Raw genomic sequence first — 19495 nt, 5'->3', positions numbered from 1 at the left:
GGTCCCATTGATTTCATTGGGTGTGGTTACAACAACCACCTTTATTTACAGTTGACCCACCACAGATACAAAAACATGGTATTAAATATCAAAAGATAAAAAGATAAAGTGCTTGAAATCAGAAACTATAGCAAACAAAAAACAGACCAGTTGAGTTAGTTGCCATTTACAATTTTACAGGGTCTGATTGAGATGGGCAGGTTCAGACATTTTGCCACCTGCATGGTTATTGCCTTATCAGAACCCTCAAGTAGAGTGATCAGAAGAGACTCAAGGGGGCGGTCTGGGAAGGACTGTATGATTGGGTATATTAGATCTTTTCTAGCCCCTGCATAGTCCCTGCATGGGTGTGGTTAGCATAGTCTGAACCCCCATGCACAATATCATAATATTGAAAGATTATCTTGACTGTTTCAAAATTTCATTTCCCCCCCATGGATTATGCTTCTATCCACTGAATGATCAGGGCTGCATTTTCCAGGGAAGCTTTAATAGGTACAACCATGCAAAGATGACCCTCACTACAGACATTCACACTATACATGCGAATGTAAGGGGGGTGCATCCAATGCCTGGGGTGCGGCTACTCTGTGCAGCAACCTTGCCCCTTGGAACACCCCAGTAGGGCTTGTGCTACACATATGATCTCCAGCTTGACAATTGAGCCTGTTTTCAAGAGGGAAAAGAAAGACTGAGAAATCACAGTGAGAGATGATACGTACATCTATGATACCAGTTTTCATTTGAAGTTCAAACATCAGTTTGACCACTGCACCCATATTCAAACTGGAGAGGGGACAGGAAAAATATATAATATTGTAATATCTTTCTTGGAGATTGAGATATTGGAAGGAAAGTTGGCATGCCTGCTGAGAACACAAACCTACATTTCATGGCTGATCTAGCTCAATGTTCTTCAACTTGCGTTCTCCAGATGTTGCTGGACCACAACTCCCATCATCCCTGACCATCGGCTAAACTGGCTGGGGATGATGGGAGCTGTAATCCAACAACATCTGGAGACCCAAGACAGAAGAACATGGACTAACTGTTTGCCACTTCACTGAAAGAAGAAATGGGAAGCTCTCCAATATCTCCTACTAAAGGAAGAACTGAAGTGGATGGAAAGATGCGTCTTGCCAAAGGTGGTTACAAAAGAAAAAAAAGAAAAGCTATCTGAAAAATGTCTTTCAAAGAAATGTAAATGTCAACAAGAGACTATGTTGATGGTCCAGTTACATGAAAATATAAAAATTACTTTCTAAAAATAGAGGACGCCATGCCCTCTGATCCAGAACGCTTCACTACAGTTGCTAAATGTATGTGGGCTGCTTTACTGCAAACTTTGGTACCTGAGACATAGGCAGGCATCCTCATGAACATAGGAAGCTGCTTTACACCAGGTTAGACTCACTCAAAGGTCCATCTAGCTCAGTATAATTCTACAGTGGTTGGCATCAACCCACTAGAGTTTCAGACAGGGGTCTTTCCCAGACCTATCTAGAGATGCCAACATTGAACCTGGGACCTTCGGCAAGCAGAGCATGTGTTCTCCTGCTGAGCTACAATTCTTCCTGGCATCCCATCCTTCTGGGGTTCTCCTGCACCTGTCAACTGTACCATCAGCTGCAGCAGGACATCCTGGTGCTTCTTTGCTCCCTCCTTTGGGAGAATGTCACTGCCCCTGTTTTAGCAGAGACTGGGGATCAACATCACCCACAGTCTCCCCACTCAAAGGGACATTTCATGGTGGGTGGATCTAACAGAGTGGCTTAATTTTTCAAGGCATGCTTTTGGCACCCTCTTGCAAGCACAGCACACAGTTTGGGAATCACTTACTTACTCTGCAGCAGTGAGGTTAAAGGCACTCTGTACATGCTCCGTCGTTATTGTTGCATATTGCCAGAGCTTGGAAAAGTTACTTTTTTTGAACTACAACTCCCATCAGCCCCATCCAGTGGCCATGCTGGCTGGGGCTGATGGGAGTTGTAGTTTAAAAAAAGTAACTTTTCCAAGCTCGGCAAATTGCATGCCCGAGCTCTGAATCCCAGAAGTAGGCCAGGCAAATATATATTCTTTTAACTGAAACTGTGCTTGATTCCTTCTCACAGTCTCCATTTCTCCACCTTGGTTACTTGAAGACTGTGTCTGTATGTATCCATGTCATTCTGAGAGCAAGACGGCAGTCAATGAATCCAAAAGGCAGCAGTCAGCTTTAAACTGATTAGAGGAATTGCTGCTTTGCCCAGCTTGCCTGAAGATATCAATGAAGTGAAGAGCTTAGCAGGATTCAATAAAGCATTGGATACTTGTATGGATATTAACTACAATCAGGGGCTATGATAATCAGGGGCTATGATAATCAGGGGCTATGATATGATATTGTGTGCATGTGTGTGTGCCAGGAGTGTAGATCTCCATGTTTCATAGGACATTATCTAACTAAGGGGAATTTAAAATTGCCTCCGAAAAAAATTTAGCCTTTAAGTTCCTGAAGTCTTTTCTTGATTAGATTTTCTTCTAATCCAGACAAAACCTGGGGCTAAGATAGCCTTGGCTAGTGCCGTGTCTGAAATATTTGATATTACTGTTAGCTCACTTTTGGCAGTAATTATTAGCCATGTCTATTAACTTCAATTGGCCTACTCTGAGTAGGACTAGCTCTGAATACCACCCATAGCCACCTGGAGAAGGATCCTCTTTGCATGGTGCAAAAGCTGGCATAGCTTAGTCTTCTTACCCATCTATAAGGTGATGTGTGATGCAAGTACTCTAAATGTAGGCCTGCATACATACAGGTTTGATTTACCTAGTTTCCCCAACCTTTTTTCTCCTTCGTCTTCTTCAGAAGAATCATGCAGATCTGCCCTACCTGCATATGTGTCTCCAGTACTGTGCCACATTTTACCTTCCTGCATGAAGGGGTCACCAACCTTTGGGGGCCAATCAGCTCATTTGGAATTTTGAGAAAGTGCCATGGGCACCTGTCATAAAATGGCTGCCATTGAGGGTTGTGGTACAACACAAAATGGCTGTTGTGGTTATGTAGCATAACACAAAATGGCTGCCACATCTAAAAGAGCAGAAAAATAGTTAAGAATGCAAAATAGTGAAGGTATGTCGCATCTCCCATCAGTGGAAAAAAGGCACCCACATCAGCTACCACCAGCTATCACAGAGAAAAGGTCTTTGTATCTGTCCTGTTTTCAGAATGGAAGGGAAGGAGGGTGTCTAATCCTGGCATCCAATGAAATGTGGCCATGTTTAAGGGATGGGGGTGTTCAGTGTAGGCAAGGCCAAGCCAGTGGAAAGAGGAACTAAACAGAAAGAGCACACTGTGTCTCATACATTGTGGATTTTACTGAGACCTTTTGTGGGTGCCATAGGAGGTACTGCTGGGCACTCTGGCACCCACAGGTGCCAGGTTGACGACCCCTGCTATGCAGCATGTGCATGCGTACATGTGTGTGTGCATGCCAGAATGGATGGAAGAGGGTAGGGAATGCACCTTTTTTGCACAAAGAGGATTTTTGAGTGTGACAGAGTGTGAGTCAAGTCTTTGAGACAGAATATGGAACTGGACAGACCATGTTCCAGGCTAGAACTCTCCGTGCAGTTATAATGAAGCATAATCCAAGCTGGAACATTAAAAGGTATCAAAGCTTTCAATGGGTTTGGTAGCTCCTTGTGAATGTGCTTCCTGAGAATACATCATGGTAGACTTGCATTCACAGAAGAGCCTTATATTTTTAAATTGAGGGCATGTGCATGTGCACAGTACACTGGATACACTTGTAAAGCTCTTGCTATGCCTTTCCTGGCTGCCATCAGTAGGAAAATAGAGGAGTAATTTGAAGATAGCATCATGGGATGACGCCCTCTCCAAAATAATATTGCAGGCTACCAGACACTGTACTTTCTCTTTTTTTATATTTGCCCTTGTAAAAATAATAATACCAACCACCAGTTAACATACTGAAGAGATGACCTTGACTTGCTCTGAATCAGTCTATCTAACCAAGTAATGTCTACTCTGACAGGCAGCAGCTCCCCAAGGTCTCAGGCAATTACCTTTTCCAGCCTAGGTGCCTAAGATACGTTTTAGTAGAGATGTCACTGACTGAAACTGGGACTGGGAATCATAACAATATTTATTATTTCCCTTAACAAAGTACAGTTCCCAGGATTCTTTGAGGGAAGCCATGTGCTTTAAATGCCACCTGGGCTCCTGCTGGGAGGAAGGGTGAGATATAAATCACGTATAAATCAAATAATAAATAAATAAATAATGTATGGTGTGGATATGACCATTCCACTTACTGAGGTTTATGTCCAAGTAAATATGCATAGGAATTTGTTGCACATCTGACCTGTGTGGGCCACTATTTGTCAGCTCCTTCTCTTCAGAATATAGCAGTCAAGTTACTCTAGGATAACCTAATATTACAGAAGTCATGTTAAAACAACAAGAACAAAAGACTACCTTGTATCATTTACACTCCTCTGAAAAAAGTCACTGGAAAGATATTTTGTGATCAGGTCTTCAGCAGGATTTCTTCGCTATTTCTCTTGGGAATGTGATCTCCCTTTTGCAGGTGCAAGTTACTCAGAATAGCTCTACCAGGCAAACTTCAGAGCGTCTTGCATCTGCTGCTGACCAGTGATAGATTGCACAGTGGGGAAAGCACAGTATTGTAATTGTGGCTAAAATAACATTTTGGGGGTAGGGGCCCTTGTGTTTCAGCCAATTAAGAAAGAAAAGAATCCAGTACCACTGCCACCATTTCCTAAGAATCAATCAATCGTCAGAGCCCATCACTCCAAAATGCATTCCTTATACTCTAATTACACTAATTAATTTCTCCATCTGTAATTAAAAAGATAAGATAATTGACTGCAGCACTAAGACCAGACCAGGGAAGGGCTTTTAAAAATATTTGTTATGTCACTCACCTACCACTCGGCTGAAGAGGTGACAGGAAATTTTTGGTTTTATATGAAACTTCCAAGGCTAACGTCCCCTATTTTTACATATGGAACAATTACCTAACTTTTAGAAAAGGTAGGCCAGCATCACACATCATATGGGAGCACCAAACAGACAGTACAAGGGAGCAGCACTTCCTCTTACAATGATGGGCTCCATGTGGAGTGGTGATGCTTACAACAGGCTGCCTCATAGTGCTTTACTATCACTACTAAATAATCGTACCGAAGAGTGGTCCGAAAGATGCAGACGTTAGTGAAGTACTAATACATTTCTTTCCCCAGCCCTTTCCCCATATTTCTTTCTTCTTCCCTCAAGATGAATTCTGTTGGCGACCTGTCACGGTCATAAGGTGACCATGTGTCTGACAGTCCTCTGTTTGTAAGCTGCACTGTCCTCTATTTAAAGAACTGCCTCGTCCAGGTCTGGTTTAAAGATAAAGAGCCATAAGAAAGAAGAGCAGGGGGTGTCTTGAAGTTGCCCGTCGGCTGTTAGCACCTGGGCAGCAGAGTGAGCGGCCACGCAGGTGACCTGGTCACAGTCTTTCCCATGAAGGTGAGATGTAGTTCTGCTTAAATTTGTAGCAATTACTTCTAAATTTGCACCTCAGTATATATTTTAGCATGTGCAGATTTCATGCAAATCTATATCCGATTTTATCCTCTCTTGGTGATGCAGTTCCTCTTTTGGGGGGATGCCTAAGTTGCCACCCTGTGTGCTCTTTTCTTACTACGGCAGCTGAGCTGACATAGTTTAACAGCACAGGATTGCCCTTACTTAGAATTTAAATTGCTTTATGGGCCCCAAAGCAGGCCTGGGTTGGATGTCTTTCCCTGTAGTGCTCTTCTAATAGGGACAGCAAAGTGATAAAGCAATGCCTTGCAGTAACTCTTGCAGGCCTGAATATATTTTCATAGCTTGACAGCTTGTAATACTAATAAATGCATGGAGAGTTTATTTCTCCCTCTGTCCAGGGAGAAAATGGCTGTGCAGGAGTCCTCCCTGGCTACTAGGGTGCTTTATAGATGATTACCAAGTCAATTCCTTCTGTGCTGTTTGCCAAGTACACCATCTCAATAATTAAAAAAGGAACCATGTACCCATTAAAAAAACCACACAGACCAGTTAGTGTTCCCTGGTGGAAACAGTTGTTCAGTTCCTATTGCTGAGCTCATAGACTGCCTGCCCTTCTTTTACACTGTTTCTATACATCTTTTTTCTTTACATAGAATGAGAAATTCCATATATAATTTCAATGCTTCCAGGACCCTTTATGTTGCCCCCAAATATTCTGCAGGACAGGAAAAACTGCTTCTCCTGTTGCTGTATCTCACGAGTTCCCAAGGCTAGAAGCAGGAACTGTGTGTGGCTGTCCTCTGTGTGATGAGCTATCAGAATGGTTGCTGGGAGTATCTTCCAGGGCATTAAAGGTTTCTCAAGCTCTGGCCCGGCCCTATCCATCCAGGCTGGCTCTGAGCAGCTTCAGGAAGAGGTGGGGCCATCAAACTCAGGCCCTAGCTGCACTGTACATTTAAAATAGTATTATGCCACTTCAAACAGTCATGGTTTCCCTCAAGGAATCCTGGGAAAGGTAGTTTGTTAAGGTCCTCAGAGGAGATTCCTATTCTCCTCACAGAGCTCCAGTTCCTTAAGTAGTTTAACAAGCTGTCCTTCCCAGAGAACTCTGGGAATTATAGCAATGTGAGGGGATTAGCATACAAGGAATTGGCCAGGGCAAATGATACTAAGATGCACGTATGCATAGCCTTCAGTGATAAGTGGAAATCAATGAAGTCATTGGTTTGTGACCATGTTGGCCATTGAAGGCTACTTTGCAGGCACAAGACACTGTCCACTCTGGCCAGTGCCCCTTTCACTGTTGTTACAAACTATCAAGAACTCACCAATATGTCCATGGATTCCCCTTGTCTTAGCTGCCACCAGAGGCAATTGGGCAGTGCAGCCCTCAGCCCTGTTTGCGCTACAACGGAATGTTTCAGATGAATAATGGCTGTTTTAAATTAATTGACTTCAATGCTCTTTCCACTGCTTGTTTCCTATACGGCGTTATGGCAAAGTGCATGATACTCATTTGAGACTTGCCAACAGTCTCACCAGAGGCAATCACTAAGCTTTCTATGTAGCACTGGGCTAATGAAACCATTGCAAAGGTGATTTGCGTGTGATCCTATCAAATACACACATTGTTGCTTGGAAGGCAGGATCACGCTGCTTATCAACTAATATTAGCTGACCATTTCAGAAACTGTAGATCAGGGTTGGGGAATCTTTTTCAGCCGCATCTCTTCTGGGCAACTTTCTGGGGGCCACATGCCAGTGGTTGGCAGGGCCAGAGGCAAAAGTAGGCAGAGCAATGGATGTAAATTTTAACTTTGTACAGTAGGATAGTTTTTACACATTCACATACCCCTGATAAACAGCTCCATTCAGCCAAGCACGAGACGTTATCAAGGATACATTTTGCCAGGCAAAACCTCTCATGTGAACCAAGGCAGGGAAGGCATGTGCCCTGGGGAGAGTCCCAAGGGCCAGACAGAGAGGCCAGGGGGCCACATTTGGCCCCTGGGCCTGAGACTGCCCACCCCTGCTGTCAATGGAAAGTACCATAAACCACTTTATGAATAATTATTACAATTCAGCACAAGTTCTCTTCTTACCAACCCAGTAAGTTTAGCAATGCCTATCATCATCACATTTGTCTTGGTTTTTGAACCAAAACAATAATAGCATATGACGGGATATATTTTGTTGCCTTCTATGTCTTTAGTTGCAGCTTAAAGTCAATGGAATCTGGTCTGTTAAGATAGTTGCTGTTGCACAATTGATAGCTAGACTTGATCATTCTTGTATCTGGCAGGCAGAGGTCATTTTGGAGGAAGAATTAAAAAGTGAAAAAAACACGGTAGGTCTTTGTTATTGTGCTTACTGAATATTTAATCTGTGACAAGCATCTCTGAATGTGATGCTTCACTCTGAACAACCCAGTTGTTTTGTCCTGCTTTTATTTGCAGTATGACAAAACATCTCTGCTATTTGTCTTAGACAAGCACTCATAAGAGCAGGTTATTAAAATGAGTAAACCTAGGATCTGACAGCTCTTACGCTGGAATTCATTAGGTCAAGAAAGGACAGAGGAGGATGCTGGCAACAGAGTCTTAAAATATTTGCTAACTTTAAAGAGATTCCTTTTATGCTATGCACATGGATTAGCAGAGAACAACACCCAGGACATGCCCAGGGCCTAGATAACATCAACAAAGAGTTTTCCTGGGGGGTTCTTGTCATCTTTTTTGTCCTTGCCATGTATTGCAATGCAGTGCAGCAAACAGCTACCCTGAATGGTGAACCAACTGGGTGACAAAAGCAGGTACTGAACTGTATAAACACAGGCAAGAACTAGGGTGAAGATGTAATGTTTGAAAAGAAATGGGACTGGCAAAAGAGCCTTGGCCACATTTAGTATAAACACACTTTTTTTTCTGTCCCATTTCTCTCCTCAAGGCTTCAGACAGTCCTTATCTTGCCTAATTAGTCCAATCCTATACCCAATTTGATTTACCTGGGAGTAAGCTCCATTAAACAAAAAGAGACTTACTTCTGAGTAGACTTGTATATATTGTACTGTAAGTTAACTATGCAATGGTTTTTAACAAGTGCCTGGACAAGTGGCTATTTGGAACTCTTTTCATTTGCCATGGGGAGGGTTTTTTTTAATTTGCACAAAAGGACTTCTAGGGAATACCTTCCTCAGATGATGAAGATGCATCCTGGTTGTTAGGAAAAAAGGAAGGGCAGGAAAGACAATTGGAAGTAGCAGCTCTTTAGGACCCTGGCTGCTTGCTGCTGCAACTTCTGCCTGCCCCTCGCTCACCCTGAAGCTGAGACTGCAAGGAGGCTATTTGCTCTGCTCCTTGCTCTCTCAGCAGCCCTGCTACTTCTGGGCGGTTAGCTAGCAGTGGTGGTCTCATCTCTCTGCTGGTAAGAGAGGGGAGGTGGGGAGGGAGGCAGAGGCCACCGCTCAGAGCTTTGCGTGCTAAACCACAACCAACCCCCCCCACACTCTCTCTCTTAGCCAGCAAGCATAGTCTCTCCCACTCAACCACCTCCTGGACCCTGCCCTGGCACAAAGCAAACATTGTCCCCTTGGGGTGCAAAAAAGTTAAAACTGCCAGTGCAGCAAAGCATCCAGGAAAAGCTACTCCCTTGCACCAAATGCAAACACAGTATTGACACACACAATACACATCATCATCTCTCACCTCCACAGTTTTTCATGTCCATTCTGCTGCTGCCTCCTTGTCCTCCAGCTCCTTTCTCCCTCCACTCCATTCTTCTCCACCACCGTCCATTTTTTAACCATTTTTTCTCCGCTCCACCCCCGGCTTCCACTTCCTCCCTCATCCTAAACACCCATAGAACACGAGGGAAGAGCAACGCTGCGCAGAAGCATGTGATTTTTATCCACGAATCAGAGGAGCAGAATGTTTCCCCTGCTCCTCCCCAAGTAATGCCCAAAAGTAACACTGGAACATTAAAATTACAGCTCAAAAGTAATGAAATTACTCCTATTACAATCAAAATGTAGAAATTACCCACTCGTTCCTTAAAAAAGGAATAAATTACAAGTAATTCATTTTCCCTACTACTCTGCTCATGTCATGATGACACAGTTTTTCTTGACTGTCTGATTTTTTTTCAGTTGTTTGTTTCCTCGTAGTAGTAGGAGAAACCAGATAGCAGGGATGGGAAAGCTGTGAAGCTCCAGATGTTGTTTGACCCCAGCTCCCATCATACCAACCATTGGCTGCACTGACTGGGACTGATGGGAGCTGGGATCCAAAAACATCTGGAGGGCCACAGCTTCCCCATCCCTGCCAGACAGGTATCTTCATCCAGATTTTTTAAATTGTTCCTCTGAAGGATGAGCATTATACATTAAAAGTCCCTTAAAATATATTTCAAAGCCGGGATATGAAGAATATAATTACTGGAATATGATATTTCACTAGTTAGAAAATAAAATGCAACTTACAAAGCCTGTCAAAAATGCTAGCTTCATGCCAGAGATCAATCTGAGAAAGTACTATTTGCTTTGAAGCGGTCAGATTTTTTTTGCCGTATCTGAAGTTTTGACAGGACTGCCTTCCATCCCCATTCATTAAGACGCCAAAAGGGGCAAGGTAGTGTCAGAATTTATAGGTGCGCCTCACAATATTTTCAGAATTTTTTCATCCAGTTCATCTTCTAGAGCAGGAGTATATTGTGGCAGTCAACAGCTAGCTACACAAAAGTTTAGCCTCATGTCACCAACAAATTATCAAGAGCAATTTCTCTCCAACACCTGCTATGGTATTATCTGTTGCTACATAATTGATGCAAGTATTCCATAACATGATGCAGACTAGACTATGTATTGATTTGTTGTGATCATTTATTTGATACAAATGTTTGCATTTTTTTTTCTTTTTTGAGGAATATACAAGGTGGTGTACAATCTTAAAAATAAATGATTAAAAATGCAATCCAATGAATTCAGCAGTAAGCATTATTCAGTTCAGTGCGACTTACTCCCAGTTAAGTAGGTATAGGATTGTAGCCTAAAACACTTACCAGACAGTAAATCCACTGAATTCAGTGGGATTTATTTCTGGGCAGACATACATAGGATCACACTGTTAAACAGTTAAAAATAAAGGCGCAACATTCTCAAGAGTAAAAACCATTAGATTAAAATCAAAACCATTTGCAAATTTCATTAAACAAGCCACATAAGAGCATGGCAGAACAGTCTTTATTAAATGATAAGAACATAAGAACATAAGAAGAGCTTGCTGGATCAGGCCAGTGGCCCATCTAGTCCAGCATCCTGTTCTCACAGTGGCCAACCAGGTGCCTGGGGGAAGCCCGCAAGCAGGACCCGAGCGCAAGAACACTCTCCCCTCCTGAGGCTTCCGGCAACTGGTTTTCAGAGGCGTACTGCCTCTGACTAGGGTGGCAGAGCACAGCCATCATGGCTAGTAGCCATGATTAAACCTGCAATCCTATATGGCTGTCATGGGAGTAGCCCCTCCCCCATGGAAAACAATAAGACTTGTTTCTGAGTAGGAAGTATTCAGAAAAGAAGAGGAGATGAGACCAAGCTGGCTTCTCTGGGGAGAACATTCCAACACCATATATTTAAAGCACATTTAAAGCCCATGGTTTCCCCCAAAGAATCCTGGGAGATGTAGTTTACCTATCACAGAGCTACAATTCCTAGCACTCTTAACAAACTACAGACCCCAGAATTCTTTGGGGGAAGCCATGTGCTTTGAATATCTGGTGTGGGTATAGCTGTAGTGCCAGAGCAGAGTAGGCCCTGTTCCACGGACAAGGTCTCCATATGCTGAGATCAAAACAGGAATTAGTCTAATGAGTGACGTAATGTGGAGAATTCTAAAGTACACTGAGAAGTATTACCATATTGCTGCAGGGAAGACAACCTGAATTGAAAGTGGAAAGGTTAACCATAGCTGGCATGGCCACTTACTTACCACCAAGAAAGAAGAAATGCATCAGCAAACAAGAAGACACACATTTACTTACAATTTGCATATAATTATTATAATTTAAATAGAAATATACATCTCACCATAGTGAGGAAAACTGTGACCAGGTAACCTGTGCGGCTGCTCAGCCTGCTGTCCAGGTGCTAACTGTTGATGGTTAGCCCCTCCTGCTCTTGCTTCTTGTGGTTCTTTAGCTTCAAACTGTACTTGGCCTGGACATCTCTTCAAATTGAGGTTGTCCCCTGTAAAATAGGACACATGGCCATAGCCAGCCAGGGAGCAACCCAGAGCCAGGTTAGATGCCAAGTGTCAAACTTTGAGCAGGCTGGCTCACATGTGCTTCAGGGCCCATAAATCCTCTTAGGAGCCCTCACTCAAAAAGAAGAGGAGAGAGTTTGCTTATAACCATTATTGGACCCCCACCCCACCCCTTTTCATCATTCCATTGGTTGTACATGCAAGATTGAATCCTCTCAGGATTTGCACTAGGATGGGAAATCAGAGACAGGTTGCTTTTTTAGGATGTGCAACTGAGAGTCGGATGCTCATTGATTTTTCCATTCACTTCTGCCAGAGCTTAGCTATTGAACAGCCATCTGCTTTCGTTTTTGTTTTAAATATCCACTCCAAGCGCTGAAACATAGGAAAGCACCATGCAAACACTATCAATGATGACAAATCCGATATAGGTTGGGCCTGTGCTAATGGTCTAGCCTGGTTTCTAGTGAGAAATTGAGAGAGAGAGTATATTACTCTTGACAAATTTTGCCCTAGCTCACTGCTACACTCCTGCTCTCCTTGCACATATCTCCCCTGCCCCAACACAATTTTGCTTTTATTCTTGGCTTTGTCCCTTCGGATCTTTATGGTACATCAATTTTTCCATTGCTCTGATTATGTAATGCTGGATCAAGTAATCTCCAGAGGCCATCAGTTATGTTTCCGAAATGGCCAGGGGGAGTATCACTTTCCGAATGATGCAAAAAGCTCTCTACCCGCACAGCAACCTCATCCCCACTCCTTGGCATCTCACAGCTGGGGAATAAAGGATTTGGTTCTAATGTCAATTTCAGACAGCATATCAACAGCTGACCAAACAAGATCAGTTTAAAAACAACAGCTTTTAAGCACTCTTATCTATTTATCCCCAGTCTGAGATGGGCCCTGTGCCTCACCCGAGAATGGGTCATTTGACACTCATTCAGTGTTAAATCATTGCATTATGTAAATAGATCTCCAGCACCGATCTGCTCTTAGGAGAGCAGGACCAAGGGTAAGTCTTTGTTTCTTCCTTTCTTTAAATTAAGGGATGGGAAAGCTCTGACCCTCCAGACTTTGTCAGACTCCAGCTCCCATTAGCCCAAGTCAGCATGGCCAATGGTCAGGGAGATGAGAGCTGAAGTCCAGCAATATCAGGTTATATTATATTGCCATCTAAAGAGGGGTCCATGTAAGTCCATTAAATCAGGGAAATGGCAGGCATAAGACTATTGGGGAAGGGCCATAGCCCACTGAGAGAGTACTGTGTGCCAAAAGTCCCAGGTTCAACCCCCAGCATCTCCAGGTAGGGATGGGAAAGGCTCCTGCCTGAAACTCTAGCAAATGACTGCCAAGTCAGTGTTGACCATACTGAGCCAAATAGACCAATGGTCTGAAGGCAGCTTGTTCTTCAAAGTACCATTCAGACCATTGAGTCCAGAGTTTAATATTACCCAAACTGTACCACTAGCTGCAATTAGCCCCTGGTGGCTTGGAGTTGCCATGTAAACTTCCCATAATGACCTTGAAAGTGGTGTTGTCTGAAAGTAGGTGAAGCAGCCACCTTGCTGAAGCTAAGATCTGGATCTGGTCAGTGCCTGGATGGAGGGCCACCTGGATGCCCCATGTATGCCATCTTGAGTTCCATGATGGAAAGAAGGTGGGAGATAAATGAGTTAGCTAAATAAGAAATACTGGTCCAACCAGTTAAACTATTTCCTATCAGATAGCCAGTACTAATGCCTCAAAGACAGTATGCTCCACATTCTGCCAGGCTATTCCCATCTTGGCTTCTCCACAGACCTGTCAGATTCCATCATGGCTCTACCCTTGACCTGATCCCAGCCTGTAATGTCACCCTGAGGGCAGTATTTTTGAAATGTTGGCAACCTTTGTGAATAGTTTAGCTAAAAATAGCCCATCTCCTTTCTTCAATCTGTGGGAATAATCAGGAGGAACATCTGGCTTACACCTCCCTAGAAGAGTGTCTCTCTACTCTGAAAATATAAGAGTTTTAAGAGATGGGTGTAGGCCCAATCCTATGCATGTCTTCTCATAATTAAGTCCTATTGAATTTAATTAAAATTATTTCCAGTTAATAAGCATTATAGGATTGCAGCTTGATTTAATGGGAACAGGCAGAGAAGAGATATTTAAGACCAAGGCTTTACTTTTAACACAGAAAGTCACTGCAGATGTTACTTTAGAGGGTTTTCTTTACTGCTGGTAGCTGTCTATTTGCATGAGATATAACACGTGAATTGGGACACAGTTCACAAATTTCAGCTACTTCTGTAATCTGTATTGTGACAAAATATCCTTCGTGGATTATGGAAGTTGCTGGTGAGGTTAAGAGTTCTGTGCTCCAGGTTCAAACATTATAGCACTCTTGCACATATGTAATTTTCATGCATGAACAAAGTGGTCCGATTTATTTATTTATTTCACAAGGTCTCTATACCACTTAATCCAAACAAAACAAAACCTCTAAGTAGTTTACATAAGATGATATAAAATATTCAGAAGGAAAATTAAACTGTAAATGTGTAATCTTTCAAATTGTTTTCATATGTTTTTATTGTTGATTTTATCATGCTTTTATTGTTAATTGCTTCAGGATGTTTCATGGAAAGCAATTCATAAATGAAATGAATAAAGTATTTCATTATGTGATATTTTATTATTTTATTTGTAATTTTGCCCTGGAAAATGTTGTTGAAGGGAGATTATTTGGGGTGACGCTACAGTGCCCTAGAACAGGGGTTCCCAGCGGTCCACAAGCTTTATTTGGGTTGTCTGCAACATGTCTGCATTAAATATTCATATTGATTTTTTAATTATTTTGCTTCTTTTATTTCTTATATTGTATTTTATTACCATTTGAATTTTATTGTACAACAATAAAATGCAATATAAAAGCAGTGATAAAAATACATTTTTTAAAAATCATACAGCATCTAGCGCAATACATTGCAATTACTAGAACAGGCAGAAAAATTATCACGTGGTCTGCCAAGACCCTCAGCAATTTTCAAGTGGTCTGTAGGGGAAAACGTTTGGGAACACTGCCCTAGAGCACCCAACAGAGTGTGTCTCTGGGGCATTGTGGGAAACTGACCATGGCAAGTGACTTCTCAGGACGTTCTACGTGATGGACGAGGCAGATTTCCATTTTGAGTTGCAGCTGCTTGTGTAGTGTCACGTCTACCTTGCCCTGTTCTAATTACCTGCCATAAAAAAGCACGAATGAAGAAATGTTTCAAGATTCAAAGTGTTGGTTCTTACCTATAAAGCCCTTAACGGCATCGGACCGCAATACCTGGCGGAACGCCTCTCCCGCTATGTACCTACCCGGTCGCTGCGCTCGACGTCGAAGGCCCTTCTCCGTGTCCCAACGCATAGGGAGGCACGGAGAACGATAACTAGAGCTAGGGCCTTCTCAGTGGTGGCCCCCGAACTATGGAACGCCCTCCCTGATGAGATACGCCTGGCGCCTTCTTTGCTATCTTTTCGGCGCCAGGTAAAGACCTACCTCTTCGCCCAGGCATTTTAAAAATTTTAAAAATTTTAAAATTTGAATTTAAAATTGAAAATTTTTAATTATGTTTTATTGTGTTTTTGTATTTTAACCTGTTTTATTATGCTGCACACCGCCCTGGGAGCTTATTGCTATAGGGCGGTCTAAAAATGTAATAAAATAAATAAATAAATAAATAAATAAAAGATAACATGGCTGGGTCTAAGTGCTCTACACAAGGCTCCTCTTGCACTCCTTTAGGTGGGTGACTTGGTGGCAGGTCCAGTTATGGAGCATCCTGTGGATGCATAATGTGCATTTATTAACATGCAGTTACTATTTCTTAGCCTAATGGAAAGTACAGAAACGTCCTGGCAAACATGCCCACCACAGCATAAGCTCACGGTTCAGCTCCAGCAGGGCAAGGCACCGCTTATGCTATTGCAGTGTAAGCCTATCCCATCGGCATGAAGCCTTGGGATTTATTCTATGCCCTTTTAAGGCCAAACCTCATTGACTAAATTGTAACAGGGTCAAGCTCTTTAGATGTTGCCATTTAATAGAAATGAAATTTTTACAGCTGAGTAATGAGTTCTTTGTACAACCAAAGCTTTCCTCAAAATTACCTCTTGATTTAAAAATAAATAAATAGTAAAAGCGGCTTTCTGTCCCTTTGAATACCTAGGACATTTTGGGCAGGGTAGCTAATGATTTAATGAATGAGTCACATTCCTAAGGGTTGATCCTGATTAACAACTCTGCTTCCCCCCCCTGCACTGTTAAATTAAAGAGCTAAGGAATATTTTTGTTGTGAAAATAAACTAAATACTGCCCTCTGTCAGAATCTGAGTGGTACTGTTCTGAAGATTATAATAAGGCCTTCCAAGCCTTTTGATGAATAATATTTCTCTCTCTTTCATCCATCTGTTAACACCTCCATCAGCATCACAGGGATTTTAATGGACATTGATTTCACTGACTCCAGACTAAAGTCGTTCTTCATTTTTATCTAAGCGCAACAAAAAAGCAGGGCTTTGTCAGGTTTACATTATGTCATTGGGGTCAGGAAGATAGGTATCCTAAGCAAGTGTCCCAGGTGTCTGCCCAAAAGCATCTTGCTGGATGAGGCGGAGCCGCTATGCCAGCTTCCCAGCAGGTGGGTCCTTACTGCTTACCAGGAGGGAGAAGGGAAGAGGGTGGCGGGTTGTTTTTCCCCACCCCGATATTGGCTCAGGGCCAACGTACTGGCATTTGCACTGCACCAACCTCCCCGCCGCTGCTCCCTCTCTCTCCCAGTAAGCAACAGTGGCCCACCTTTTTGCAAGCAATTTCCACGAATGTAATGCATTTTCGGTATGTTGTTTTCGCTAAGATATGCACTTTTTTGTACCCAGTGTTTGGTTAGAGAACTGCATTGCAAAATTTGGAGAAGCACCCGTTTTGAAGGATAACTGCGTTTTGGTTTGCATATTGTGTCAGAAAGTGCAAATTAGGGAGTTTTGCTTTAAAATATAACTGAAAACTAGATTTCTGAAAACTAAACTAGATTTCTCCCCTATCCCTACTGCCAGCTGGCCCCACAGGCCAATCTAAACCCATGAGGTTCCATAGAGCCCCAGCCTGTAAGCCAGCTTCTGCATCAAGTTGCTGTTGAGGAAAGCTGCTGAACTGGCTTTCCTGTCTCCTACCCCACCCCACCCGGCTCCACCCCCAGTTCCTATACTGGAACTGCTAGCCTGTCTTCAACCATCTCTTCTGCATCTGGCCCTTCAGACTCTGCTCTGCCTGGACTAGAGCCAGACATCCAGCTGACCCTGGACCCCATGGCTTGTCTTTAAGCTTGGCCCAAAGCCTAACAAAGGCCGCATCTACACTATACAGTTAAAGCAGTATCATACCACTTTAAAAAGTCATGGCTTTCCCCAAAGAATCCTGGGAAGTGTAGTTTGTTAAGGGCTCTGAGAATCGTTAAGAGACCCCTAATCCCCTCACAGAACTACGATTTCCAGAATACCATGGGAAGGATTAAACCACTCTGAGAATTGAAGCTCGTTTTTTTTTTCCTCCTGGTGCTCCTCTTCTGGGACTGACCCAGCAACTCCAGAGGTTAAGGATGTGCTGGGTTTTTTCTCCATAAGGCAGCCTTTCCCAACCAGTGTGCCTCCAGATGTTGTTGGACCACAACTCCCATCTTTCCTGACCATTGGCAATGCTGGCTGAGGCTGATGAGAGTTGTGGTCAAACAACATCTGGAGGCTCACTGGTTGGGAAAGGCTGCCATAAGGGGATGAATAAGATGTGATTCTTCCTATCCACAGCTTGTTTTTCCCCCAACCTCCTAAGGTGGTGTTGCAGTTTCATGCATCTTTCATGCCTAAGATCAACAGTGTTCCATTAGTTCCAGGAGGTAGACCTTATTGTGTAAGAATCCTTCATGCTCACACAAGTACAGGTGATACACCTTAGATGTCAGGAGGACATTACATTTTTATCTAACCAGGACTTGGGGAATTCTTTTGCCAATCCTTCTGCTGGGGGAAGATCCCTTCTATTTCCATTTCTAGGTGGTTCTGGGATGCATAGTCCAGGCATGTGGCATTGCGCAGGCAGCTGCCCAGTGGTATATCACAGCCTGTTTCATTAGGGGTGCAGCAGCTTTAGCTGTGTTTAAAGGTAGCTTTCCTTTGTGGAAATTTTTAGAACAGCAATTTGAACTTCTCACACTCTTGGGATGCTACAAACTGGGTGCATCTTGTCATCAGCTGTAGCCTTTGATAGGAAGGTCCTTCAGAAAGCTGTAAGGCAGTAAGGAGGGGGCAGAGGAAGCCCACCCAGGTCTTGGAGACTGCTCTGTTATGTCCCTATCACGAATGTTGTTTTCGATCATCTGTCCCCAGTTGAATCCCTATGATTCCTTGGGTGATAAAAATGATGGAATGAGGCCAGTTAAGAAGTTCCGTGAAGCAAGGCTCAGATTTCAGTGCATGCACCTCATTTCCTAACTCAGTAGTTACGTGTGACCACCACCACAACCCCCGAATACCACTAAGGATTTATGCAGATGGGGCCAATTCCAGGACTGATTCAATGCATGGAGTCACAAGGGGAAGTAGAATTAGTACCCTAAATGTCCCCTTTTTATTTTCTGCTAGAAAAGTGGATGGTTTCTATTGATTCCTATGGAAACAAGTAAAATGATGCTCTTGGAAACAAATTGTGATGAGCGTTCTTCCATCCCATATGCTAGGTGGCCCAGCCCTCACTGTTGGATATCTCCTAGAGAATTATATCTTTGCAATATGTAAGCCCTCTGCATACATCCCCTCTTGTCATGGACACTACACTATTTTGGGTATATAAAAGCCGATAACATGGATTCCATCACATGCTAGCATAGGGATGGGGACCTTTTTTCAGCCTGAGGGCCGCATTCCTTTCTGGGCAATCTTCTGAGGGCCACAAGCCATGGCAGGCAGGGTCAGAGGCAAAGGGAGCAGAGCAACAAATTGAATTTTTACCTTTGTACAATAGGCCTGTTTCTACACCCCCCCAGACACCCCTCTCTATTCTCCATCCAAACAAGCACAAGTCTTTATCAGAATTAAACACATTCCCGCCAGGCAAAAACACTTGTGGCATAAAGCAAGGCCAGTGAGGGAGTGGCCTGAGGAGAGTGGGTGTGGCCTGGGGAGAGTTCCAAAGGCCAGGTAGAGGCCTGGAGGGCTGCATTTTGCCTCAGGGCCTGAGGTTCCCCATGTCTTCTTAGCATGACCAAGAAACAGAATCTTGGAGAGGACTATGGTGATAGGAGTAGGGTTATTGGGGCTCCCATTAAGTTTTATGGGACAAAGCAAACAGGCCTCTGTTGCAAGACTTTTGCAGGAAGGGCAAAGCCTGTGCTTCTTCTTCCTCTTCTTTATTGATGTACGATCACAGACCCATTCAAATAAAATAATCAATAAAACGTCAAAACAGTTAAAATGCAGAAATATAAAAGTATAACATAAAAGAAATAACAGTTAAGAAAAAAGAACCCTCTTGCGACTCCTTTGGGCAGAAAAGAGGGACTTGGCCACTGTCTCTGTTGTAGACTTGTTAGAATCAGCCAGGAAATATTTCAGAAACCATTCCACAGACCTACCAGGAAAGTTCCTCATCAGAGGG

The 19495-nt window shown here is 43.1% G+C and overlaps 1 long non-coding RNA gene across 1 annotated transcript in view; it reads right to left on the bottom strand.

The window, feature by feature from the left end:
- The window catches only part of LOC133364784 (uncharacterized), a 48851-nt gene extending 39469 nt beyond the window's left edge, over nucleotides 1–9382 (bottom strand). Inside the window, exon 1 of the long non-coding RNA XR_009758029.1 lies at nucleotides 9268–9382. This is a non-coding gene — a long non-coding RNA (uncharacterized LOC133364784). The remainder of the gene's footprint in view (nucleotides 1–9267) is intronic.
- Between the last annotated feature and the right edge of the window lie 10113 nt (nucleotides 9383–19495).

The sequence above is a fragment of the Rhineura floridana genome, chromosome 10 (genome assembly GCF_030035675.1).
Source record: "Rhineura floridana isolate rRhiFlo1 chromosome 10, rRhiFlo1.hap2, whole genome shotgun sequence".
NCBI lineage: Eukaryota > Metazoa > Chordata > Lepidosauria > Squamata > Rhineuridae > Rhineura > Rhineura floridana.
This window is presented reverse-complemented; position numbering and strand designations above follow the sequence as displayed.